Source organism: Cryptomeria japonica, chromosome 7, assembly GCF_030272615.1.
Source record: "Cryptomeria japonica chromosome 7, Sugi_1.0, whole genome shotgun sequence".
NCBI classification, from domain to species: domain Eukaryota; kingdom Viridiplantae; phylum Streptophyta; class Pinopsida; order Cupressales; family Cupressaceae; genus Cryptomeria; species Cryptomeria japonica.
Window position 1 is genome coordinate 190,108,401 of NC_081411.1, and position 12,635 is coordinate 190,121,035.

A 12,635-nucleotide genomic window follows, 5' to 3' on the forward strand; every position below is an offset into this window, starting at 1 on the left:
AATACATCAAAAGATGTCATGGAAGGCACATTTACAATTTTCGCCATCCTATGACAACATTAGTAATTTGTATGCAACTTTACATTATAGATTCCAAATGACTCCTAAATGTATAGAATGACTATAAACCCATCCAAAAAATGGTCCTTAAGGGCTCATTTGACATGAGACAAAACATAACTTAAAATTTGGCTTGTAATAACATGATAGATTCCCCTGCATCATACGATGCCACTGAAAAGAATTCCAAGTCCCTTGGAAATGGAGTTGCAACGAATCTTCCCCGAACTCTTAGATATTCAAATGCTTCTTTACCTGGTTGTCCCTTCCACTTAGTCATGTACCGGAAATATGTATCCTTTCTTCATCTTGCACCACCACTATGCTTCATCTGTTGGCATATGTGCAGAGTTTGATGACATGATGGGAATGTATGTTGCATTGATGTCAATATGTTGAAGTATGAACAGGTATATTGAAGTAAGCAAACTAGTAAGTAAACCAGTATGATGCTATGAAGTAAACTGGTATGATGGTATGAAGTGAAGTAGTATATGCAAAGTTTGTATCGGGGTTTCATTTGATATGACTACTGCTTGGCAGTCTTAGCTTTAGGGTTTCCACTTGATGCATTCCATGTCTGTGTGATTCGACCGATGACATCTTGTGATGAGTTAGCATTGAAATGAAGGTTTGATCGTGTTTCCATGTCAGCCTTGTCTGCATGAAGAATCTTCTTAAGGATATTGCATGAAGAAGATTGATTCTATCTACCTCAGGAATGTGCAAAATCTTAGTAAATAGTGGAGAGCGTGTGATGGGTTATCAGCTTCTAGAAGAGGTGAAGAATGGACAATGGAGAACATCTTGAGATTTGTTCAAGATTGTTTTTCTCTATGTAATGTGATTAAATGACCAGGATTGGACCAACTGTATTGTTAACCTAGATGCTTAGGGTTTTAGGTTTTGGCCATCGACCTAATTGTTGTCTATAAGGTCGATGATGATTTTCATTTGAAGTTGTTGGCAAATGAATGTATGTGAGGTGATTCTTGCTAGACCAAAGGAGTAAGCAAAGATTTGTAGAGTGTGATTGCAGATGTAAGGAAACTGAAGCGGATCTGCCTTGGCATTAAGTGTCGTTATCAGATCAGTGTATTACTTGTTGACTTCTAACTATTTCAGCAGTTGGAAAATCCCTTTATCGAGTAGCTTTAATGGGCTTTTTGTAAATACTTTAACAGGGTGACTCAAAATCATTGAGTTCTTTAAAATCCTCTTACAAGGTAACCTATAACAGGGTTTTAACCTCTAATCAGGTATATAGCCATCCCTTAACTGGGTGATCCCTATTGTAAAGTCTTAAACCAGACTACGCTCCTAACAGAGTGGAATTTAGAAGAGTTCAAGAACAATTTGTGGGTATTCATCCCCACCGTGGTTTTTCCCAGTTGGGTTTTGATGTGAAAAATCAGTGTGTTATGTGTGATGCTTTTTCATGTGATGTTTTAGTGTTTTCTATTAAGTAGTAATGCAAGTTGATCCAATGGTCATTGTATTTCTAATGTATTACTTGCCTAAGCATATGGGTGAAGTTGAGATGAGATATTAGGTTTTGAGAAGATCAAGATTTTACCAGTTTATGTCTTTTACAGTCATACTGTGTTTTACCGGTAGTGCCTTGATTTAGATCGATGATATTGTTTACCAGTTAGTGCAGTTTTTGCAGTCTAATTTGTTTAAGAAGCTTTTGTCTATACTGATTCACCCCCCCCTCTCAGTATTTGTGTTATAAGCTTAACCGCTTGAGGAAAAGATCCTATTCTAATGATGAAGAGGGAAGGTCCTAAGTTCAATAGGGATAACTTTAAGATATGGAAGGACAGAATGAATATCTACATTAAAAGCATGGGTTCTCAACACTGGAACTATGTTGAGAATACTTATGTTGTCCCTATTGATACCCTCATCGATGATCAAAGAAGAGAAATTTAGGAGAATGGGCAAGTCATGGAAGCTCTTATCAGCAGTCTATCTAATATTGAATTTATAGATGTTCAGGATAAAGACAATCCCAAAGATGTATGGGATACTTTGGAGACTATCTATGGCGGTGAAGAGCATGCGAAGCAAGCTAAGAAAGAAATCCTTAGAGGAAAATTTGAAGTCATGAGGATGGTTGAAGGAGAGACCATTCAACAATATGTGATAAGAATTAAAACTGTTGTAGGAGACATCAAGAGTGCAGGAGGCAAAATAGATGATCCCACTATTGTTAGCAAACTTTTGAGATCCTTATTACTGGTCTATGCAATAAGGGTTACCGCTATTCAGGAGTTGAGATCTATTGACAAGACAAAGGTGTTCCTTGACTCCATCATTGCTAAGTTGACCGCATATGAGCTAAAAATTTATGATGGTAGTGTTCAGAAGACTGAATCAGCCTTTAGGGTATCTGCTACACTATCTAGAAAGGGAAAAGAAGCTAGTACTAGCTGTGAACCCAGATAAAGCAAGGATATGGATGATGAGGAGATCCTGATGGAGTTTGAAGCTCTTCTTTCCAAGAGACTTCCTAGGAACTAGAAAATACAAAGGTAAGCTCCCTTTGAAATGTTTTTCTTGCAATAGGATAAGACACATTACTGTCAACTGTCCCAACATTGATAATAAGGACAAACTAGAGAAATTTAAAAGTTCAAAGGAGGAAATAGGAGAAACTATCTTGTTGCAGTTGATGAAGGTGTCACTGATGATGAATCAAAAGATGAAGAAAGAGAAGACAAAGTGTTTGTAGCAGTTAAGGAAGATGTGTCAGACAAGAAGGCTCTCATCTCCCACTTTGATAATTCTAGTGAGTGGATGTTCTCACCACATGACTAGTGACCAGAAAAAGTTTTTGTCTCTGGAAGAGTACGATGGAGGTGTAGTCTAATTTGGTAATGATGCACCATGTATGGTAAAAGGCAAAGGGCCCATCTCTCTAAATGGAAAAAGCAGTGCTGATAATGTGTATTGGGTAGAAGGTCTGAGGCATAACCTTTTGAGTGTTGTGCAGCTGAATGATAAAGGACACACTCTGGAATCCAAAGATGGAGTGAAAAATAAAAGGGAAGAGTGGTGAACTAATGGCCACTGGTATGCAAACCAAGGGTAACTTATTTTAGTTAAATAAAAATATTAGTCAATGCCTAATGGCTAAGTTTGATGATAGTTGGATATGGCATAGGAGACTCTGCCATGTAAATTTTGATAATATTATGAAGGGCAGTAAGATCAAGGTAGGTAGAGGATTGCATGTACTGAACAAATGGGAGAATCCTTTGTGCAAAGAATGCCAATTGGGGAAAATTTTTTCCTCAACCTTCAAAGGTAAATCTTTCACAATAGATAATTTGCTTGATCTTGTGCATATTGATTTGTGTGGTCCTATGAAAACTAGGAGTGTTCAGGGAGATAGGTATTTATGATTCTTACTGATGATTGCTCAAAAATTATTTGGGTCACATTCTTGAAAGACAAGTCTAAAGCTTTTGGAAAATTTCAAGCCTTCAGAGAACTAGTTGAAAAGGAAAGCAGTAAGAGGATTAAATGCCTTAGAACCAACCAAGGAGGCAAGTTCACTTCTGGTGAATTCAATAAGTAAAGTTAAGATAATGACATCAAGAGGCAATTTTTTGTCCCCCAGACTCCACAGAAAAATATCCTAGTAGAAAGGAATAACCGAACTACAGTTGAAGCTTCCAGAATGATGTTGACTCAAGGGAATGTTGCTCACACTTTTTGGAGAGAAGCGGTGAGCAGTGTAGTCTACACTATGAACCGATTACTCATCAAGAAAGGTAAGGATACAACTCCTTATGAGTATTGGACCAGTAAGACCCCAATAGTAAGCTACTTTAGAGTGTTTGGTAGCAAGTGTTATATCAAGAGGAGTGAACACCAGAGAAAGTTTGATGCAAAATCTGATGAGCGAATATTCTTAGGGTATTCCACCAAGAGCAAAGATCTCAAGTGTTTTAACAATAGGACTTAGAGAATTGTTGAAAGTATCAATGTTAGAGTTGATGAAACCTCTAAGAAACCTGAGGAAACCTGTAGTGAGCGACCGGTAGATGAACTAGATGTAACCTTCTGGGAAGTAGTTGTAAAACAACCAAGTACAAGTAACAGTGCTCCTACACTAGTAGATACTGATGCAAATGTAGATAAAGATGAGGGTGAATAGGAAAATAGAGAGGAATCAGTTAAGATCATTCCTAAGTATGTAAAGTTGCATCATGATCCAAAGTAGATCATAGGGGATAAGGATGCAGGAATACTTACAAGAAGAAAGGTCAAAGAGAATTCTTGCATGATTTATGAATTTGAGCCCAAAACATTTAAAGAGGTACACAAAGATGAAGATTGGATCAAGGCTATTGAAGAGGAACTTGACTAGATAGAAAAGAATGGTACATGGTCTTTGGTACCAAGACCTGAGCACAAAAACTTTATTGGCACCAAATGGGTTTTTAGAAACAAGCTGAATGAAGATGGAATAGTGGTAAGAAAAAAAAGAAAGATTGGTATGTAAGGGATATGCTCAAGAAGAAGGAGAAGACGATGGAGAAACCTTTGCTCTACTATCTAGATTAGAATGAGTTCAAACGCAACTTGCATATGCAACCTTCAAGGGATTCAAAGTGTATCAGATGGATGTGAAATCTGCATTCCCGAATGGAATACTTGAAGAGGAAGTGTATATAGAGAAACCAGATGGGTTTGCCCTATCAGAAGATAGTGATATGGTGTGTAGGCTATATAAAGCCTTGTATGGATTGAAGCAAACACCTAGAGAATGGTATGAACGTTTACACTCCCATCTTTTGAAGATTGGATTTGAAAGAACAAGTGAAGATAGAAATATCTATCTGAAGACAGAAGGAGCTCAGATTCTGATCTATGAAGTGTTTTTTGATGACATAATTTTTGATGGAGATGACAAGATGAGCCATGCGTTTGCAGATGAAATGAAGAAGGAATTTGAGATGTCACTAATTGGAGAGATTAAGTTCTTCATTGGACTACAAATTCAACAAATGAAAGCTGGTATCTTTATCACTCAATCCAAGTATGTCAAAGAGGTGTTGAAGACCTTTGGCATGGAAGACAACAAACTAGTTTGTACACCAATGATGACCGGTTGTAAATTGTCAAAAGAAGATGACTCAGCGTTGGTGAATGAGAAGGAATACTGGTCAATGATTGGTAAGTTGCACTATGTAGTACATAGCAGACTGAACATTGCACATGCAGTAGGCATTGCTTCACATTTTCAGAAAAGTCCAAGAGAATCCCACTTGGTAGCAATCAAGCGGATTCTTAGGTTTTTGAAGGGAACTATAGATTATGGATTGTGGTATCCATACAATGATGATTTCAATCTCAAAGTGCTTATTGATTCTGATTGGGCTGGTAATGTGGACGACCAGAAGAGCACAACTAATGGTGCATTCATTCTCAATGCTATAATAGTCTCATGGATGAGAAAGAAGTAGAGTTGTATCTCTTAGTCCACAATAGAAGTTGAATATGTAGCAACATTTATGAACTGCACTCAAACAATTTTGATGAAGCATCTATTAAGTAGTTTCAAAGTCCTTATATCTGATCCGGTGAGTATATTTTGTGATAACAAAAGTACAATTAATATTTCCAAGAATCCTGTATTGCATGCTAGAACCAAGCACTTCGAGCTCAAGTATCATTTTTTGAGGGAGAAAGTTCAAAACAAAGAGGTTGTATTGGAACATGTTTCCAGTAAAGAGCAGTTAGCAGATATGTTCACCAAGCCTCTACCGAAGGATACATTTACCTATTTAAGAGGTGAATTAGGGGTGTTTCCCCTTCAAGAGGTGAACTAAAGGTATGCGGTCCACATCAGTCAGGTATTGTATTGTCAAATCTTTTCAGGATTTATGTGTTGAAGGATGCTACTCCTCAGGGGGAGTAGCATAGTAGATCATGGATGTTTGTGCCTTCACTTTGGGATTGTTGTCAAAGGGGGAGAAGATGTGAAGCAGAGAAGATATCTACAGTATTGAAGACATATTATATGGAAGATGTAGAGATATCTTTGTGTATGTGAAGCAGAGAAGATATTTGCAGTATTGAAGACATATTATATGGAAGAAGATGTAGAGATATCTTTGTCTATTGCCATCAATGCCAAAGGGGGAGATTGTTGGCATATGTGCAGAGTTTGATGACATGATGCGATTGTATGTTGTCATTGATGTCAATATGCTAAAGTATGAACTGGTATATTGAAGTAAGCAAACTTGTAAGTGAAATGGTATGACGGTATGAAGTGAACCGGTATGACAGTATGAAGTGAACCGGTATGTTGGAGTGTGAACTAGTATATGAAAATTTTGTATTGGGGTTTCATTTGATATGAATACCAATTGGTAGTCTTAGCTTTAGGTTTCCTAGTTGATTCATTCCAAGTCTATGTGATTTGACCGATGATATCCTCAGATGAGTTAGCATTGAAATGAAGATTTGATCACGTTGCCATTTCAGCCTCATGTGCGTGAAGAATCTTCTTGAAGATCTTGCATGAAGAAGATTGATTCTATCTACCTTGGGAATGTGCAAAGTCTTAGTAAATGGTGGAGAGCGTGTGATGGGTTATCAGCTTCCAGAAGCAGTGAAGAATGCATGATGAATAACATCTTGAGATTTGTTCAAGATTGTTTTTCTCTATGTAATGTGATTACACGGCCAAGATTGGACTGACTGTATTGTTAACCTAGATGCTTAGGGTTTTGGGTTTTGGCCATCGACCTAATTGTTGTCTACAAGGTCGATGATGATTTTCATTTGAAGTTGTTGGCAAAGAAATGTATTCTTAGTAATTCTTGCCAGACCAAAGGAGTAAGCAGAGATTTGTAGAGTGTGATTGTAGATGTAAGGAAACTGAAGTGGACCTGCCTTGGTAATAAGTGTTGATATCAGCTCAGTGTATTACCTATTACCTTCTAACCATTTCAAAAGTTGGAAAATCCCTTTACCGAGTAGCTTTAACAAGATTTTTGTAAATCCTTTAATAGGGTGACTTAAAATCATTGATTTCTTTAAAACCTCTTACAAGGTAACCTTTAATAGAGTTTTAACCTCTAACCGGGTATTTAGCCATCCCTTAACCAGGTGATCCCTAGCAGGATCGGTTCCTAGCAAAACCTATTGTATAGTCTTTAACCAGACTAGGCTCCTAATAGAGCAGACTTCAGAAGAGTTCAAGAACAACTTGTGGGTATTCATCCCCACTTTGGTTTTGCCTAGTTGGGTTTCCATGTGAAAAATCAATGTGTTATGTGTGATGCTTTTTCATGTGATGTTTTACTATTTTCTATTAAGCAGTAATGCAAGCTGGTCCAATGGTCATTGTATTTTTGATTTATTACTTGCTTAAGCATATGGGTGAAGTTGATATGATATATTAGGTTTTGAGATGATCTAGATGTTACTAGTTTATGTCTTTTATAGTCATACTATGTTTTATTGGTAGTGCCTTGGTTTATGTTGGCAAATGCACACTCCAATGAGACATTGTAGGTGATTGAAGGTTTTGTCATTGATGGCAACCTTACAATCATATGATACTGGCAAGGCAATCCACCAGCACCAGCAAAGTCAGATTCTACATCGTCACATAGACCACCAGCATCGGCAGTGAAAGGAAGCATACCGGCACAGAAGCTGATAGGAATTTTGTTGTTAATATATTTTGTTTATTATTGTTAAATCATTGTAAGCCGACTTGGAAAGTTGTAAAATGACTCTTATATAAGAGAGTTCATTGTAGAACATTGTAAGAAGATATATGTAAGGCATGGAGGAACATAATTAAGTGAAATAAGGCAAACCTATTATGCAAATTATAGGTTAAGGGTTTATGTAAGAAGCAGAGCTATAAACCAGTACTGGATTTGGCATAGTAGATGCTATTTTGAAGCAGTACAAGACATTGGATTTATATAATCCATTTTGTAATTGAGTAGTGATCTCTAGGCACTTGGCATTCCTACATGTGCAGGCCCCTCTTGTAGCAGTAATATTCTCTTATTGGCCAGTAAGTGAATATTGTGGGTCACAAATCCCACCGAGGTTTTTCCCACACCGGGTTTCCTCATTAAAATATTGTGTTATGGTGTGTTTTTCATTTGGTTGTATTTATCTCTGTTTATTGCATTACTTTTTGTTTATCGATACATAGTTCTAATTTCCTCTACATGTTTTAAGTTAAGAAAATCATATTACTAGTTAGATACTGATTCACCCCCCCTCTCAGTATCTGTGGGAATCCTAACAATTGGTATTAGAGCCTAGTCCTCTATTTTCAATAGCCTAATAGCTTGAGGAAGATCTTGACACCGGTAGAGATGGAAAACTTGATGAAGCAACTAGAAGGAGCTCTCTAGGACTATGATGTAGAAAAATTGAAAAATATCAAACTTGAAGATGATCTAAAGGTTGGTCAGGATATTATTCAAGAACTTCAAGAAAATCTTACTATTTCAAGAAACAAGAGAAGAGAACTTTGTGAAAAGATGCAAAATGAGAATGATGAAAAGGAAACTCTTAGTGATTTGATGAATAAGCTAAAACAAGAAAATATGACAACAAAGAATGAGATGCAAGATATGACTATGAGATTTTGTAAAGAAATTGAAGATAGAAAGAAGAATGAAGAAGAGTTGACTAGAAGACTGACTGATGCTGCAAATGAAAACACAAGACTTAGTTATGAAAATGATATGTTGAAGACAGATCTAATACAAGCATGAAATGACTCAAATGAACTCATGAGACAAAAAGGTATCTTGGAAGGAGAACTGGCTGCTGCAAATCAACATAAAGAAAAATTCAAGAAAATCTCAGAAGAACTTGGTGACTTGTTGAAGAATCAGAAACCTAATGGTGACACTAATGGTCTTGGCTTTGAAATTGGCGAAAGCTCCGATACTACAAACACACAGGATCATAGCAAACTAGTAAGACAACCTACTACTTATAAATTCAATGGAAAATGCTTTAACTGTAATAAGTATGGTCATAGAGAAAATCAATGTAGATCTAGAAATTATTAGAATACTAGTACACCCACTAGTCAATGTTCAAAATGCAACAAAGTTGGTCATAATTCTGAAAATTGCAGAATGAATGTGAGATGTTATATTTGTGGAAGAATTGGACACTTATCTAATCAATGCAAAACACAAACTAGCATAGGTTATGGAAAGGCTATTCTAGAAAAATAATGTGATTTGTTATGCATGTAACAAAATTGGGCATATTGCTAAATTTTGTAGAAGCAAGTCCTCACCGGTAAACAACAAAGGTGCTAGTTTGAAAGGTAAAGAAAAGGTTGAAGAAGTAAAGAAGGAATTCTCAAAACAATGAATCAGGAAATCAGAACTAAATGTTGATAGGAATACTCCTCCACCGACAGAAGAAAGCAACACTCCACAGGCAGAAGAAAGTAACACTCCACTGGCAGGAGAGTCTTCATCTAACTGAAGAAAATTCCCTTGAGGGTTTGGCAAACAAATGTGAAACATGCTATTATTCCCTCAGTTGATTTTAAGAAGTTAAAATTACTTCTATACCAGTAGATATATTAAGTGATTACTCAACTAGCAAGCATTAAATGTGGTAATTAGCAAATTAACATTATAAATCAATGTTTTTGGCTCCATTCAATTTCACCAAGCATACAAACATTCTAAGAGCATTAAATTTCTGAGCAAAGGCATTTCAAGAAAAGAAGAAAAGCAATTCAGCAATCAATCTTTGCAAAGGTAGAAAAAGGTATTTATAATCATGGCATCCTCTTCTATAACTGAATTCATAGAAAACCCTACTGTACTGGAAGTAATCAAGCTCCCTAGGCCCATTTTTTAGTTAGTTCCCAAAATAACAAAGAAGGATGATAATGTTGGTGCTTTTTCTCAAATCCCCAAATGAGTAGTTTTTGTAGAAGACCCTAGGATGTATATTCATTGCCATATAGAAGAATTAGGAGATGAAGAAATTAAGAACATGTACAAGACTATTATTTGTGATGATTTTGGTAATGTGAAACCTGAACACAAAATAATTGAAACCCTCGGATTCACATAAATTCTCTGCATTCCAAATTTCCCCGAGGAAGTTATTAGGATAGTATTGAGTAGGGTACATGGTGCATTCTTTTGGCTAGATTCTATTCACAAAATTACTAAGGAAGCTATAAAAGCTGTAACAAGGTTACCCTCCACCGATAACAGACTTGACAAGACAAAGAAGGTCTCAAATGACCTAGTAATGAACCTAACAAGTGCAACATCCGAAAAAAGGTCTTTAAGGGTGAATGATGTAACTGACATAAATGTGAGATTAATTAGCATGATTCTAGGCTACAAAACAACACATGCAAACAGACTAAATTCGGTTTCCAGCTTATGCATAAAGAGTCCTCATGACATGATTAAGGATAATGTGAAAATTGATGTGTGTGAATGGTTGAAGGATGAACTGATTGACAATCTAGGAAAGATCAAGAAGTATAAGAAAGGGACATTTAGATTTGGAAACTTACTTGTTTTCTTGATGCTACATATAACCAAATAGGTCCCAATATAGGTAATAAGAACCTTCGATTTGACATGCCGATAGGCAAATAGTTATCTGACTTATTGAACAACATGGATGAAAAAAAAGAGAAGAATATTAATGAGTACTTTCAAGCATTAAAAGCCAGAATGAACGCTAGAGTCAGATTGTCACAAGAAATTGTAAATAAATATAAGGATGACATATGTTTTGTGATTAAGAAGGATGAGATCTGGATGGAGGCAGTTATCCTAAGAATAATTTGGGTTGTTGAAATGGGTTATGAGATAGATGATCACACCATTGAAACATATGCAAAAGCCCTTCTGGAAGCACCCAAGGAACCTAAGGAAGAGGTATTTGGCAGTGTTGAAACCATTGAAAATCAAATTGAATCCAAGAAGAGAGTGAAGAAAGTAGAAGCAATAGTGAGGAGAGGTTCAAGGCAGGCTCAGGCTATCAAAGAAGATGTACTTAAACAAACCGATATTACTGAATATGAGTTACAAGCACAACAACCAATAACTCACCTTTCACCGGTAGCAACTTCTTCAGAGAGTGATATGCCAGCAGCATTTAAAAGAGTTGTAAGGAAAAGGGAACATTCACCGATATCCACACCTTTGCCTAGAAGAATCAAACAAAAACAATAGGCAGTAAGGCCCCCGACTAAAAAGATAACTCCAAAGAAGAAAAAGTTAACACCAAAGAAAAGGACTCAACAAAATATTGCTCCAATTGACAAACTAATAGATGAAATAATAGAGGATGGACAGTTGAAAAACATCAACAAACTATATGATACATTATCAATTGATGACAACGAGAAAGTTGAAAATAGTGTAATTCTACACTTGGATATCTATAAGAAATTTTTGATGCAAATTGTAGATGAAGTACTGGTAGAACTATTTAAGAGACTTGAAGCTAGAAGGTAAGATGTTATAGAGCTTGACAAGAAAATAAAAATTGAGAAACTACTTGTTGTTTATCCTATTAACTCACCAAAGGAGATAGATGATATGATTTCAGAGGCTAACCTGACAGTATTCTCAACTGCACACTGACATGTAGCACTTATGGTTGGTAGAGTAAATGAGGTTGCAGAGGAAACTCCTAACGCATGGGATATATTCCTTGTTGAGAAGGAAAAATAGGAAGAATATAGAAACCCCAAACCAATCAAGGTATATCAAAAAGACAAGGATAAGGGAAAAGGAAAGGTTGATGGACCTCCAAGCATCAAAATAATAGATAATCTACCCCCACCATCTCAAGATACTCCACGAATAACAACAATTGAAGATCAACCAGCTGATGAGGTATTATATACAATAGATGTTGATACTTTGAAGGTCAACATTGTGGTAGATAAGGACACAACCGGTAAAACAGATATGGCTAGTGAGTCACTGATAACACTGAAGGAAAACTAACAGATAGTGCCATAGAATAATAGGTAGAACAACAAACAGAGAAACAAGCAGATCAACAGGCTCTAGCATAGGAACAGGTTAATACAGAATCAGTGCCACCGGCAATTGCTGAGCAAAACAAACCATTGCTTAAGGAAATGGAAACATAGACTGACCTACCAGAGGTCACTACAAGCAAGGATATTGCTCCCATCGGCAGAATTTAGAGTGTTGTCTCTTCAACTGCGGGATTCAAGACAACAAATGTAACTGAAGTTCTTTTAGACTCTATAAAGAAAATAACAAATTGTAGTTCATAGGCATATAAGGCTATAGATGACACAATTCCAATTTTGAAGATGATGGCTCCAAAATGTAATGTAGATAGTAAGGATTATTTGAGTCAACTTGACACTTTGTCTAAGTATATTACTGACAACACAGTGATAGTTGAACAAATAAAGGAGGAAGCATTCAAGGAGAGGTTAGAAAAAAAAAACACAAATTCTTTAAGGAAGAAATAAAGAAGTATACAAGGCAGTTTGACACACTTCTACCAGAATTATGTAGCACATTAAA